We start from the raw sequence: 13,176 nt of genomic DNA, 5'->3' as shown, positions 1-13,176 counted from the left end.
TATAAAAAGAAAGGAACGAAAGAGTAGAAAAAAGGATGTTGTTTTCTATAGTATCTGGTGCATCCAGGTGCCTCTTAACCACTATGCAATTATGCAGAGGTCAGCGTATATCTTTGTTAATGGACAGCGTAAGGACGGGGTGTTATGTTTTGAGTACAAAAAAAGCCAATAGTTTCTCCTGGGATTGATATTTAATTGAATTCGTTTGCAAATAGCTTTAGCAGACGCAGTCATGGAGAGGTTTGTGCCATTGTGCGGGGTAAATTTTTCCACAATTTCATTGCATTATCATAAGCACACTATACTGATAATAAATAAAACTGATTTTGTCATTGTATCTGCTTCTTTTAAAAACTGCACACTCCAGAAACCCTGCTTGAGTGTCACGCTACCCTAAACTGATTTATGAGAGTTTTCCAGCTCCTCATAAGACCTCTCAGTGATTAACGGCAGCAATATCAGGTGAAATGTTCCCAAACAGTTTACATAATTCACTGTATTGCTCCTAAAATGGCATTGTTGTCACTTAGTGGATTATTGGAGGAAAGACTTTACCCTCACCGCTGCGCACAGTAGCGCGACGGTGAAACGCATATAGTCAATAAACCAAATGGCCACCATGAGGAACAGATTGTGTTGTTAAAGCAAATGTTGTTTGTAGCACTCAGACACTAGCAGAAGTTCAACATAAAAACAGCAATAATGTTCATCTTTAAAAGATTTATGGATTCCCACTCCTTGCTTTATACATACAAAATATTGCTAAGTAGCAAACGGAAATAGCAGCACTTTGCCCCTTTCTTTACAAACATGTGTCTCACACACACACACACACACACACGCACACTCTCATCAAAATCTCATCCGAAATACTCAAGCGTGGTGGCAAATGAAACTTTACAGATAAATGAGAGTATTAGCCAAAACCTGATGTGGTAAATACGTTAAATAGCTGTGTTAGCAACATAGTTGTGTCTCAAATTATTTCCTATATACACCATTCACTTGCACTATAAACAATGTAATCTGCTATCTTGTTTTAGAAAGGTAATGTTTCCAATTGAAGGAAACTATGTTTTAAATGCACCTGATGTGTTGTGACTAGCTTTAGCATGTTAGCTAGCTCCTCTCCTTTTGCTACGTAGGCAACACTACAACTGTTGAGGGCATAATACATCAATCTTTCCACACTTAGTACATCATCTAGGTATTCCTAGGAGGGTATAATACAAAATGGACTGTGGAAGGTTAAGGTTTTTAATTGTCAGTAAGTAAATAAATAAATAACACTAAATAAAACAGTAACTAGGTGTAAATTGAAAAGGTGACCCTTTTTCTTACTTCCATACAATAAGTTCTGTAAAATAACAATGAATATTTTGTATTGTGAAATGTTTGTTTTAGCTAAGAGGGATTAAAAGTTGGGCAACACTATATATATATATATATATATATATATATATATAAAAAAGTAATATTGAGGATGTCATCTCATATTTGCAGAGATTTAGTTTTCAAATATCTCTCAGTTTGCCTGTTAACTCATGAACAAAAAACATAGACCCTTTCAAACCGAAAATCTCTTTTGGGAATTACTATAAGTAGTTGTGGTTCGTACCACCAAAAGTGAACACAACAAAATTAGAGATTTTATGATGTTGGCAATGTTTTTATCACAGATATTGTATCACACAATATTAAAAGTATACATAATAATTATAATATATATTAAAGTAAAGAAATCTATATGCTAACATTTGTTAATGTCATTAATTCATGAAGTAATAATGAATAAGAGCATTTATTATTCTAATCTTGTGTAATGTTAATTTACAAAAACACTATTTATCTTGGTGTAACCCTTTATTTTGATGGTCCCTTTTGAACATTTTGTTAACTATAAGTAACTTTGTAACTACATGTTAACTAAATCTCATTAGAGTATTAGTAGAATGTCTGCTTAATATCTGCTAACTTCCCAAACAGGCATTTTACTGAATATAAGTAACTTTGCAAGTGTATACATGTAAACTTATTCTACTAACTCTACCAGTCTACTAATACTCTACTAACACTCAAATGAGAGTAAGTAGACATGTATGCAGTTACTTATAGTCAACAGAATGTGTTAAAGGGACCATCAAAATAAAGTGAAACTTTATTGTATTGTTACATTTATGTTGTTACATCATGGACAAACAGTGATATTGCAAATTAACTAATAAATGAATGCTGTAAATTATTAATTGTTATGAACAACAACATTTTGATTACACTTTACATTAGGTTTCTATATACATATTATTAAATTATTATTAGTATATAATATAATATTTTAATTATTATATATGTCTTATATAACTATGATGTATAAATTATGATTTTTTTATAAGTTATTTAATAATATTATTTTATTAGTGAATAAAAAGATTGTAGTTTTGAGGTTTAGGGTCCTTGAGTCCAACTGTGAAACTCTCTGATGTCACTGCTCACCGAATGAAAACATCAGCACAGCAATTTATGGCCTACATCCCTGAAAAACACTTTGTTCAAATGTTGGGAATTAGTTTACTTTATTGCCCTCTTCATGCAGTAAGAATTCTGAGAGGCTAATAAGTAAATCAGCATTGATCAAACCAATAAACGAATGCAGTAGGTTTTATTATCATATCTTGTTTGCTGATAATTATGCTCTCGTACACAAATGCTCTCTCCCTGATATCTCAATCTTTCTCTCTCATACATCCGAAAAACTCAGTTCAAGCAGCTGGCTGGTATTAAACCTGATCCCCTGGTTCCCTAGCAGCTTTGGGAGGCTAGCTCATAATAAAAGCATCTCTACTGGCCGCAGCCCAGTGGGAAAGGATGGCCTTCAGCCAAGCCAAGCACTCTTTTGCCAACCACACCCGAACTGTGGCATCTGCTCTGCTTCTCCACTCAGCTCCAGTCTTACGGTGGGTCACGTTCAGTTCCATGCGTATTTGCTCACGGAACTGCGTGCGTTCAAACCTCACTGGTGTCATTAGGGTAAATAAACCGATTGCTTATTTCAGGCTGTTTTGGAGAACGGAAAGGGACCTGCTCAAGTTGCAGGCTCATACGAGGCCGAGCTTCATTTTGTTTGGATGGGGCCTGGTCCAAATTGGCGATTTCCCCTCCAATGCCTCCGATTTATGTCAAAACATATAAAAGCCCTTGTAGAGCGCTATAGGTATAGAGTCTGCTTTGGGTGGACTGAAAGCCCAACTTAGTGTGTGTGGACAGCTGCTGTTTTATGTGATAGGCTCATTTTATCACCGGCTTTAGTTTGTGTGAGTACATTAATGCATGGAATTACCCAGCCTAATGCAAAAACAAAGGGAGGCATGAACATGGGAGAAATGTGCACACAAATGTGTTAATCTTTACAACAAAACATAAACGTGTCTTTGCAATTTCAGATCTTGCTTTGAAAAACAATCATGTAAGCACCATGGTTGGGTGAAATTCAGAATTTAAGAACTGGCTCCTTTTCAGTTGATTAGTTGGAATTTGAATTAAATTAGCAACGGCTCACTGGAGGTTTAACTGGAATATGAATTGGAATGAGAGGAAGAGGAATTTTTGGAATTGAGCAATTTCTAGATGGCTCCTAAATAACTTTGAAGATTTTTTGTAAGCCTAATTTATGTTTTTTGGCTCTGTCTAATTTACCTCTAACAGCATTCTTATGAGTATGATATTACTTCAATGGTTCAATAAACAAGTTAATATCATGTAACTTATACATTTCAGACAAGTTTGTATATTTTTCTTCAGGAACAGTGAATATGAGTGGAGCAGTAATCAATCGGCTCCAACTCCACTTCAGGTCTTATTTACCGCTTCTCTTACACAGAATTCGCACTCAGAGGGCCTCATTTATACAATGATGCATAGAAACATCCTACATTTGATCTTACGATAATTTCTCAAATGTGCCTACGTGTGATTGAGAATGAACGTACACACAAAAAAACGTTCATACGCCTATAAAATCTATAAATCGCAAATGATCTTGAAATTGTGTGCAGCTGAATGATTTCAGGTCTCCGCCTTTTAAATGCCATCATTAACATATAAGAGCACCAGTCAACTTCCAAATCCTTTACTTGTGAATGGCGAGCAGCAAGAATTGCTTAGATTTGCAAATACCTGCAGTTCTCTGACTCTCTGCCACAAGGAATGTCAAATAAAGGCATTTTTAATATTCTCTCATCTGTTTTTCCATTCATTGAATGTTTGTAATCAACAAATTTCAAAAAGTACATTGTCTTTTACACTCCAAAAGTAATCCACATTGTTTAATCCAAGGCTTCTGAAGAGACACAATAGCTTTGTGTGATGAACAGATGTAATTTAGGCTTTAATCTAGATATAAACATTGATCAACGCAAATACGTAGAGCACATCAAACATCACTTTGATTTGCACTTTTCAAATACAGCAGCGTTCAAAGTGATCAGAGTTGAGGTGTGACAGTGGACTGGGGATCTGATACAGACAGGCCTCTGTAGGCAATGCTGGATAATGTGGGGAGTCTAATAACTTTGTTTTGCTTGTTAACCTGATTGTTTTCTCACAAAGCTAATTAACTATTGGACACCTTAGGGACCTTCTTGACTGCCCAGCTCCTCTTCTTTCCCCGATCTGCAGCCCTGCACCTTTCTGCTGTAGCTCTTGTTCCTGTCATCTGGAAATTGATGGGAGGCTGTGAACTGTCTGTTGCAGTCCCAAGGTGCCTTTGCTCAGCACATAGACAGTGCCTGAATTCCTCCTTCCTTCCAGCTGATTGCGATAAATCAATCGGAAGGTCAAATGTAATGGCAGAGGCAAAGTTTTCTCCACCGGCTGCAGCTGAGCTGGATTGTGAAGGGGAAGCTTTCTCTTGACCTCAAGGAGTCATCTTATATCCATTGCCTTCATTAATTGAACCCGTGAAACCAAGAAGACTGAAAGGATTGAAAGATTGAAAGGATGTCTGTGTTAATATTTAAAGTCCTGTAGCTTTCTTGTAAGAGTATTTTGGGTACACACACACACACACACGCACGCACGCACACACACACACACTATATACCATTTATATTCCTTTATAAATATATGTACAGTGCCATTTAGAAAGGCACCATCTGTTTATATCAGTGTCTGATATGTTCCACATTTGACAAGTCATTTGAACAATGTCACAAAACATGACATGTGTATGTGTCTTAGATGGGAGTCTATGTACTGATGCAAACAAAATTTGCCACAACAACAACACTCCCTGCACCTTGGAGAGATAATACTGGGATTTAATCAATGTCTAAAGAAAAGCTGGCTAAAATCAATAAATCCCAAGCCTGTTTGTTTTCATGAGGAAGGGTGAATCACTGCCCTGCTTCTTGAATTGGACTAATTGAAGTGTGCAATTTATAAGAAGGCTTTAAGAAGGATGTCCATGACAATGTGATACACAAGGGCGTAATTGATCTGCATGGTGAGAGAAGAAAGAATGCATGAGCTAAAAGAAACCCTGATCAAGGGAAATGGATCAGCTCTCAGTGGGGAACATCTTTGATGCTGATCTGCTGCTGCGAATGTAATGTTTATTCTTAAACAGAACTGATCTGGACCGCAAGTAATTCACGAAAAAACAGAATTATAATATTATATTATATACTCTGTTTTATATGAGAGACCTACAATAAGCATATGCAAAATACAAAACAAAACAAAACAACAACAACAAAAAAACTTTAATTACAATTCTTTGTGTGTGTTCCTGGGAATACAAAATGGCATACAAATATTTAAAACCTTTGTTCTTTGGTAGAAACCACTCCATTTTATGGAAAAAACCCATGCAAGATGTAAGTTGACTAGTTACTAGTTAATCACAGTTTTTAGAAACCACTCCATAGTTCAAAGTTATTCTAAGAATGCATTAGTTTAAGCATTCCTCAGTCTCCAGAGAGAACACAAAGTGAACTGCAAATGTTGTACGTATCAGTAAACACAACTGATCAGGAAGAACAATTGATGGCAAGCGCAAACCTGCCAACGACCTCATTCGGCCCATTCTCTGAGGAAGCGGAGCCCCCTCGGGACCAGCAGGGTCTTAGTCTCCTGCTCTGGCTTAATTAATAAGTTTGACAGTAATAGCCAGAACAACAAAAGGTTTTAACCTGGCAGGATTGTGGAGCATGTAGTGATTGGGAGGCCTGTGATGAAGGTCCTGGGCAGGAATTAAAAGATCTTTGCAGGGATTGTCTCCCTCCACCAGGCAGGAGATTTGAGTCTGAATGAAATGATTGTATCAGATAGAAATCGATGGCAATCCATGGTTCCCTTAATCCAGCCGCAGCGCACAGATCAGGCTCTGATGCAGGCAATCTCTCAGCCATCATTACACAGAGCGGATCGATCGCATTCTCTGCAAGGCCCGAGCCAGCCCTTCCTCTGCCTGAGATGAGCAGAGGTGAAAGGCCTACATACCCTTACGAAAAAGGACTATACTTCATGTTCATTTTATGCAGTATACTTAAGTAATGTTCAAGTATAATTTAAGTATACTTTATGTACTAAGTATACTAATATCAATGTGTACTTGTAGTAAACTTGTAAGTGTACTATTTCAATACTGCTTGGGACTAAATTGTCCCACTTTTAGTATATAAAAGTATACTTTTAAGTATACTATAAGTGTAAGAGTAGTAAACTTTAAGTACACAACTAGGTTGCTCATTTGTAATGCATCTGTATGTGAACTTATAAGTATACTAGTAGTTTACTATTTTAATAAGTAGAACATTTTTTAGTTCATGAAAGTACACACTGAAGTGTACTCTCAGTAAACTACTAGTAAAGCACAAGGGGTCTCTAATGGGAAGAAATGCATGCGAATAGCAATATTTATGTAATTTAGACTAAATAATTATGTTGTATTAATTAATAATGTCTGTAAAATGTGTTAGTGTCTGTAAAATGTGTAAGTGTGCTATATGGTTCTACTGGTATATGCTAAATACTAATACACCTGGACAGCATTCCCAGCACCTATCGATCCCTCATGCAGTATTTGTATCTATATTACCTTAGCAACATGCTAACACTTAACTCTATTGGTCTATTGGTCTTCTCACTAGCCCAGTTTAAATATTCCTACACTCTAAAAAATGCTGGGTTATTTCAACCCATGTTTGGGTCAAATATGGACAAGCCCAAGCGCTCATTTTTTTAATTAAAATTTTAAACACAACGGTTGCGTTTGTTCATATTTGACCCAAACATAGGTTGAAACAACCCAACATTTTTTAGAGTGGTTCCCTGTATAGTAGGCAAATAACAATATGTGAAAATAGTAGCCAAATTTACGTTCATAAAACAGTCCCCGGATGACCTACTTCAGCTGAGATCAGAAGTGCACATCCATACTTTTTCTATGAAGCCACTGGAGAAGAGTTGTGAATGGCAGTTACAAAAAAAAGAAAAGAAAAAAAGATGGAGGATGTAGTATGTCTGGATTTCATTCATACTACTGTACACACATTCATACTAAACTCAGCAAAAAAGAAACTTTTAACTTCTTACTTTTAACTGACATTTTGCGTACAGAAATGAATCAATGCGTTCCTGAACAAGGTCCTTTAAGCTGGGGTTCAGCTGGTTTTAGCTGGTTGGTCAGCTGTTCGCACAGCCTGACCAGATAAGAAACCATCTAAGAAACCATTAAAACCTGCCAACCAGCTTATAGGCTAGTTTTAACAGTTTTTTCTTTTTTCGTAGGAATTCCAATGTTAAATTGACAAATATTATTATTATTACTACAGTGAGAGGTCTTTTCTACAGGTCTATTTATTAAAAGCCAGCTAAAAGTGAACAACCATTTGATTGAGCTTAAAGAACAAAGCAATACATTCTGAAAGTAACAATGTTTGTGAAATAAATCTCCAAGCAGCGAACAACTCCATGAGCAACTCTAATTGTAATCATTGGCAATCTGAGATGTTGTTAAGTTTCTTCCCCAGTGCGCACATCAACTTAGCTCTTAAAGCCCCATTCTAATTTCCCACCTCCGTCAAAGTCTGCTCTGCTCCCAGAGCTTGCTCTCCCTCCGAGGGCTTTGTCTGGATCTATGTAAAACAAGTAATTAATTCCCAACATCAATATTCAGCTCATGAGCGGTGATCAGAGCCGGTACGTGCACAGGAGAACCGCGCAGTTAAGCCATTGAGCCTCGGTTGTGAAGCGTTTTCTTTATGGGTCTTCTATAACTAACCTCCGTTCTAGTGTTTATTTCAGCCCCCTGTTCCAAAGCCTGCCGGCATCGAGGAACTTTCTCACAGCAATTAAGCGAGTGCCGCTGAGCTCGTTAATTACACTGGCATAGTGCTGTTGTCACAAATCTAGATATGCCCCTGGTCATTAAAAATTGCACTAAAGGATATTTTGAGATGAATTATTCAAAGTGATGGCTCGCTCTCCATAATTCATGTGCTGAGAGGACGATTTGCATCGCCACGTTGTAAATGTTATTAATCTTGCCAATTACAAAACTTGTTGCAACTTACTTGCGCATGCTTAAGCCCGGTGTGGATGCCACGAGTTGGCTTTAATGTTTAAATGTTTGGATAGCAATGAAAATTAAACAGTAATTGTGGAAACAAATGGATTCCTCTAGTGTAGCACAAATGTAATCACATATTACATGTACGACATAAACACATTCGCCTCTGGCGCAGGAATCTGATCATTGCCAGCCAGCGCTGTAGTTTCGGCAGTATGACCGCTCTTCCTAAAGGGACGGCTTCCAACATATGCCATTTAGAATTTTGACTGAGAGTTACTAATGAGTCTCACAGTAGAGCGTTAGCAAGGTAGCAGAAACATATAAAAACAACTGGATTTGACAACAAGCCTGCGCAATTAATACATATCCTATAGCTATTCTTGTGAGGAGGCTTTCAAGTACAAAAAACATCCTCAACACAATTAAAACATGGTGCGGAATATTGGTCTTAATGAGGGGTCGCTCTTGAACGTACATTCTCTGGTGTTGGAACGGTGAATGAAGACCTTGATGCAAAGATTTCGAATCCATAGTCTGATGTAATGTATCTCAACCCTGAGCAAGCTAAATTACATCAGAAGCACACTCTCATTAATTACTAAGGCTGTCAGCAGCATCTGAGATAAAGGAGACTGTAATAGCAGTGAGGGAACACATGCTTTAGATTGTAGAGTCAGCAGCTCTCTATGTGCGCAGCTCTGGAGCAGAGCAATAAAACTTACTGACATCATATGTGTCTCTGTATGATCATTGAGATTCAGAATTATCTTAGCAAATTTTAATCTGCATATGCAGAACACTGCAAAACTGCTTTCAGGACATCATTTCTCAGAGCAAAATTTCATTCAATATTTGATGTATAGTAGCCTAGTGCAGACTGGAACCTATTCATTCAGCCAAATCAGCAGAGGCGATGTCACAAAGCATTGGAATTTGGATTTATTAAAATATTGGTCTCAGTCATCTATAAAACCTGGAGAAAGCTATCTGTTAGCATTGTTATTCATTCTAATGACACTTGTTTAGCTGGAGCAGGCCTGGTTCATTTGAAATTGGCCATATTCTGTAGCTCAAACAGTAGAGAATGATGCTAGTAATGCCATGGTCATGGGTTTAATTCCTAAGGAATGCAAGAACTTTCCATATATATATAGATCATATTTTTCCTGCCAAACTTCTGGGCTCAGCTACTTTAGGTCAATTGTTCTTAAAAGGATAAGGAAAGGTCTAAGTGTGAACACAGTTCATCAGGGATTCATTTTAAATGCAATGTTTGTTCTGTGATGAACTTTCATGCAGCCAAATTATTCCCAACAGCAAAGATTGGGCCATTAGCATCAGAACAAGTTAGAATACAAAATCTTTCTAAACACATCATCACATCTCTTTTTTTTCTTGCAAATGATAAAGGATTGAATTAACAACCACATTCTCCATAACAAAACCTCTCCTGTTGTAGCTCATCTTATCACTATGATAAATTGATATCACACTAATTAATTCCACAATTAAAAACAGTATAAATACTGTATCTCTTTGTAATCAAGCCAACATTAAAGAAATTAAAACATTTAGGTGAAATTCAATTAATGTATTGTATAATTGAGTACTTGAAATTCTTAATTCATTCTATATAACCCTTGGAGGGTTTTGGCGGTCCAGTGCAATTGAATAAATCATCGGCCGTGACTAGATTAATCAAAATGTCAGACTGCTGTTGCTGCTGTGCATGACTGTCTTTCAGTGCTGTCCGTTTGTAGAGAGTTGTCCTCTTATTTTGAAAGTATCAGCCCATCACAACTTAAAGGGATAGTTCACTCAAAAATGAAAATTCTGTCATTAATTACTCACCCTCATGTCTTTCCAATCCAAACCTGTAAGACTTTAGTTCATCCTCGGAACACAAATGCAGATCTTTTTGATGAAATCTAAAGTGAAATCTAAATCTTTCTGTCCCTCCATAGACAGCTACGCAACTACTTTGAGATCGTAAAACTAATCCATATGAATTGAGCGGTTTAGTCCAACATTTCTGAAAAGAAACGATTGCTTTGATGAACAGATTGAATTTAGTCTTTTATTCACATATAAACTTCGATCAGCGAACATAAACAGAAGCTCAACCGAACCTGCTTGATGCGCGAAAACAAACCTCATTGGTTCTTGCAGAAGCTCAAACGTGCTGCATAACACGAGAATGAACCTCATTGGTTCTTGCGGAAGCACAAACTGCTGCGTAACACGAGAATGAACCTCATTGGGTCTTGCAGAAGCTCAAACATGCTGCATAACACGAGACTGGACCTCATTGGTTCTCTCACGTCAAGCGAACATACTTGAGCCTTCGTTTACCACAACTGATGTGTGTGCTGATGAATGTTTATATGTGAATAAAAGCCTAAATTCAATCATTTCATCAAATTAAACGATCAAGTCTCTTCAGAAAAATTTGGACTAAACCGTTCAATTCATACGTTTTACGATCTCTTTATGAACTTTTTGAAGTGTCAAAGTGGTAATTGCGTAGCTGTCTATGGAGGGACAGAAAGCTTTCAGATTTCATCCAAAAGATCTTCATTTGTGTTTCAAAGATGAACGAAAGTCTTACGGGTTTGGAACAACATGAGGGCGAGTAATTAATGACAGAATTTTCTTTTTGGGTGAACTACCACTTTATCCTGCTCCTGGAGGGCCACTGTCCTGCAGAGTTCAGCTCCAACCCCAATTAAACACACCTGAAAGCAAGGTTATCTTCCTGTCAAACATACCCTGAACTCAAAACATGACCTTGTTTTAATAGTGCTTAAAATATATCAATATAACTAGTAATATACAGTATGTATATATATATATATATATATATAATATTGTGTGTCTGTCACGCCCACTGGAGCCTCATCCATAGGGTATGAAGTAAACTAACCCTGGAACAGAACTTGCATCGGAGCAGGTTATGTTCAGAGAGTAAGTTGCTATGGCTACTTAACCTGAAAGTTAACTTAAGTTAAACAGAAAGTTGAGGTTATCTGCTTATACTTACTCTAAACATACCCAGGTATGTTACATTGGACAAAAGGACAGTGTTTGATCACAAACAAAAGATGACATATTTTATGATTAAGAACCACATTTGTAAAAACAAACTGGCCTTTTCTTAAAATCATTTCATTGATGACGGCTAAGAAAAACATGGCTAACATTATTTCTCATAATTATTTTTTTTAAAAGGGTTAACGTTGTTGCTAATGTCCTAATTTATAATTACTGTTCATATTATTAATATCAATTTAATTTATAAATTGTGTAATGGACTTTTAAAGAAGAGACTTGAGCCATTATTATTATTATTATCATTATCATAATCATATCAAAGGATCATTATATCATCTAGGTTTACCTCTTTTGACTTTTGTCTCTTGACTCTTGAAACAGAAATATTTTTTAAAAATGAAATATGATGCATTTGTGTATTTGAATAGTGTGCATTTGTAATAAAGAGGGCAGTTTGTGTATCTGAAGGGGTCAGATTGTTTTTTTAACATTGTCTTTTTTTGTGCATACTTTCCACACAAACACACACACACACATGCTCAGACACAAGTTAAACAACAAGATCAGCATCTCCCGCCCTCTTCCATTCTAACATTCAATGTGGAGTTTCTTTTTGCTTGTCGTAATCTCATAAACATGGCTTTCTCTCCCCATGATGCAGGCTCAGGCAATAAAATCACTTACATAAATGTCTGCACCAAAAAAAAAAAAAAAACGATGTGATAAAAACGGCTAACATATTACTAGTACCACTTTGGATTCTGTGGATGTGCTGCGGTTGATTTCCTATAGGAACGCTTTATACCCACTTTTTATCACTAGTTCTGTCCTGCTGTTTGAGAGCCTGTTTTAATATAGGCTAACACTGCCCTGTAGGATAATAAGAAGATGTGGTCCATTATGCTCCAGAGGGGGTTTTACTGTCTCACCTAGCCCATATTGTCATGACATGTGAAGTATACAGAAGATCAAATATGGACATTATACATAGACAGGCAGTAGGGTTTTGCCCTGCAGTCATACAAGTTTGTTTAATAACATCAAGCTGCACTTTCTTTCGGATTTGTTTTAATCGTTTGTACCAAGCAATGTTTTAATACCACTATAATACTATAATGCCATTATAATTTTTCACAGATGGGAAAAAGTCTTGCATGAACAAATCAATGTTACCCTCAGGGACCACAACAAAAACACACTTTCACAACCAAGTAATTTACACACCACAGGCTTATTTTTTCAATTGTCTATAGCAGTCGCTGGATTACCCTGCATGCATGTATTGGGTGTCTCCCTAATCAAACACAGTTGATTCAAATGGGTGTGTCAGATAAGGGATACATTAAAAATGTGCAGTATCGTGGAACTCCAGGACAAGGATTGGGAACCACTGGTCTATAGGGCAGTGTTTACCAACCCTGTTCCTGGAGGCACACCAACAGTAAACAATTTGGAGGTCTTCCTCTAACCCATCCATTTCAGGGGCCCAATCTTCATATGTGGATTACTCAGTTATCTGGATTTTACTGTTGACGATTTGACATGATCCAGGA

Source organism: Scardinius erythrophthalmus (assembly GCF_964197995.2).
Source record: "Scardinius erythrophthalmus genome assembly, chromosome: 19".
Taxonomy (NCBI): Eukaryota; Metazoa; Chordata; class Actinopteri; order Cypriniformes; family Leuciscidae; genus Scardinius; species Scardinius erythrophthalmus.
The sequence above is the reverse complement of the archived record's forward strand: the minus strand, read 5'-3'. Positions refer to the sequence as shown.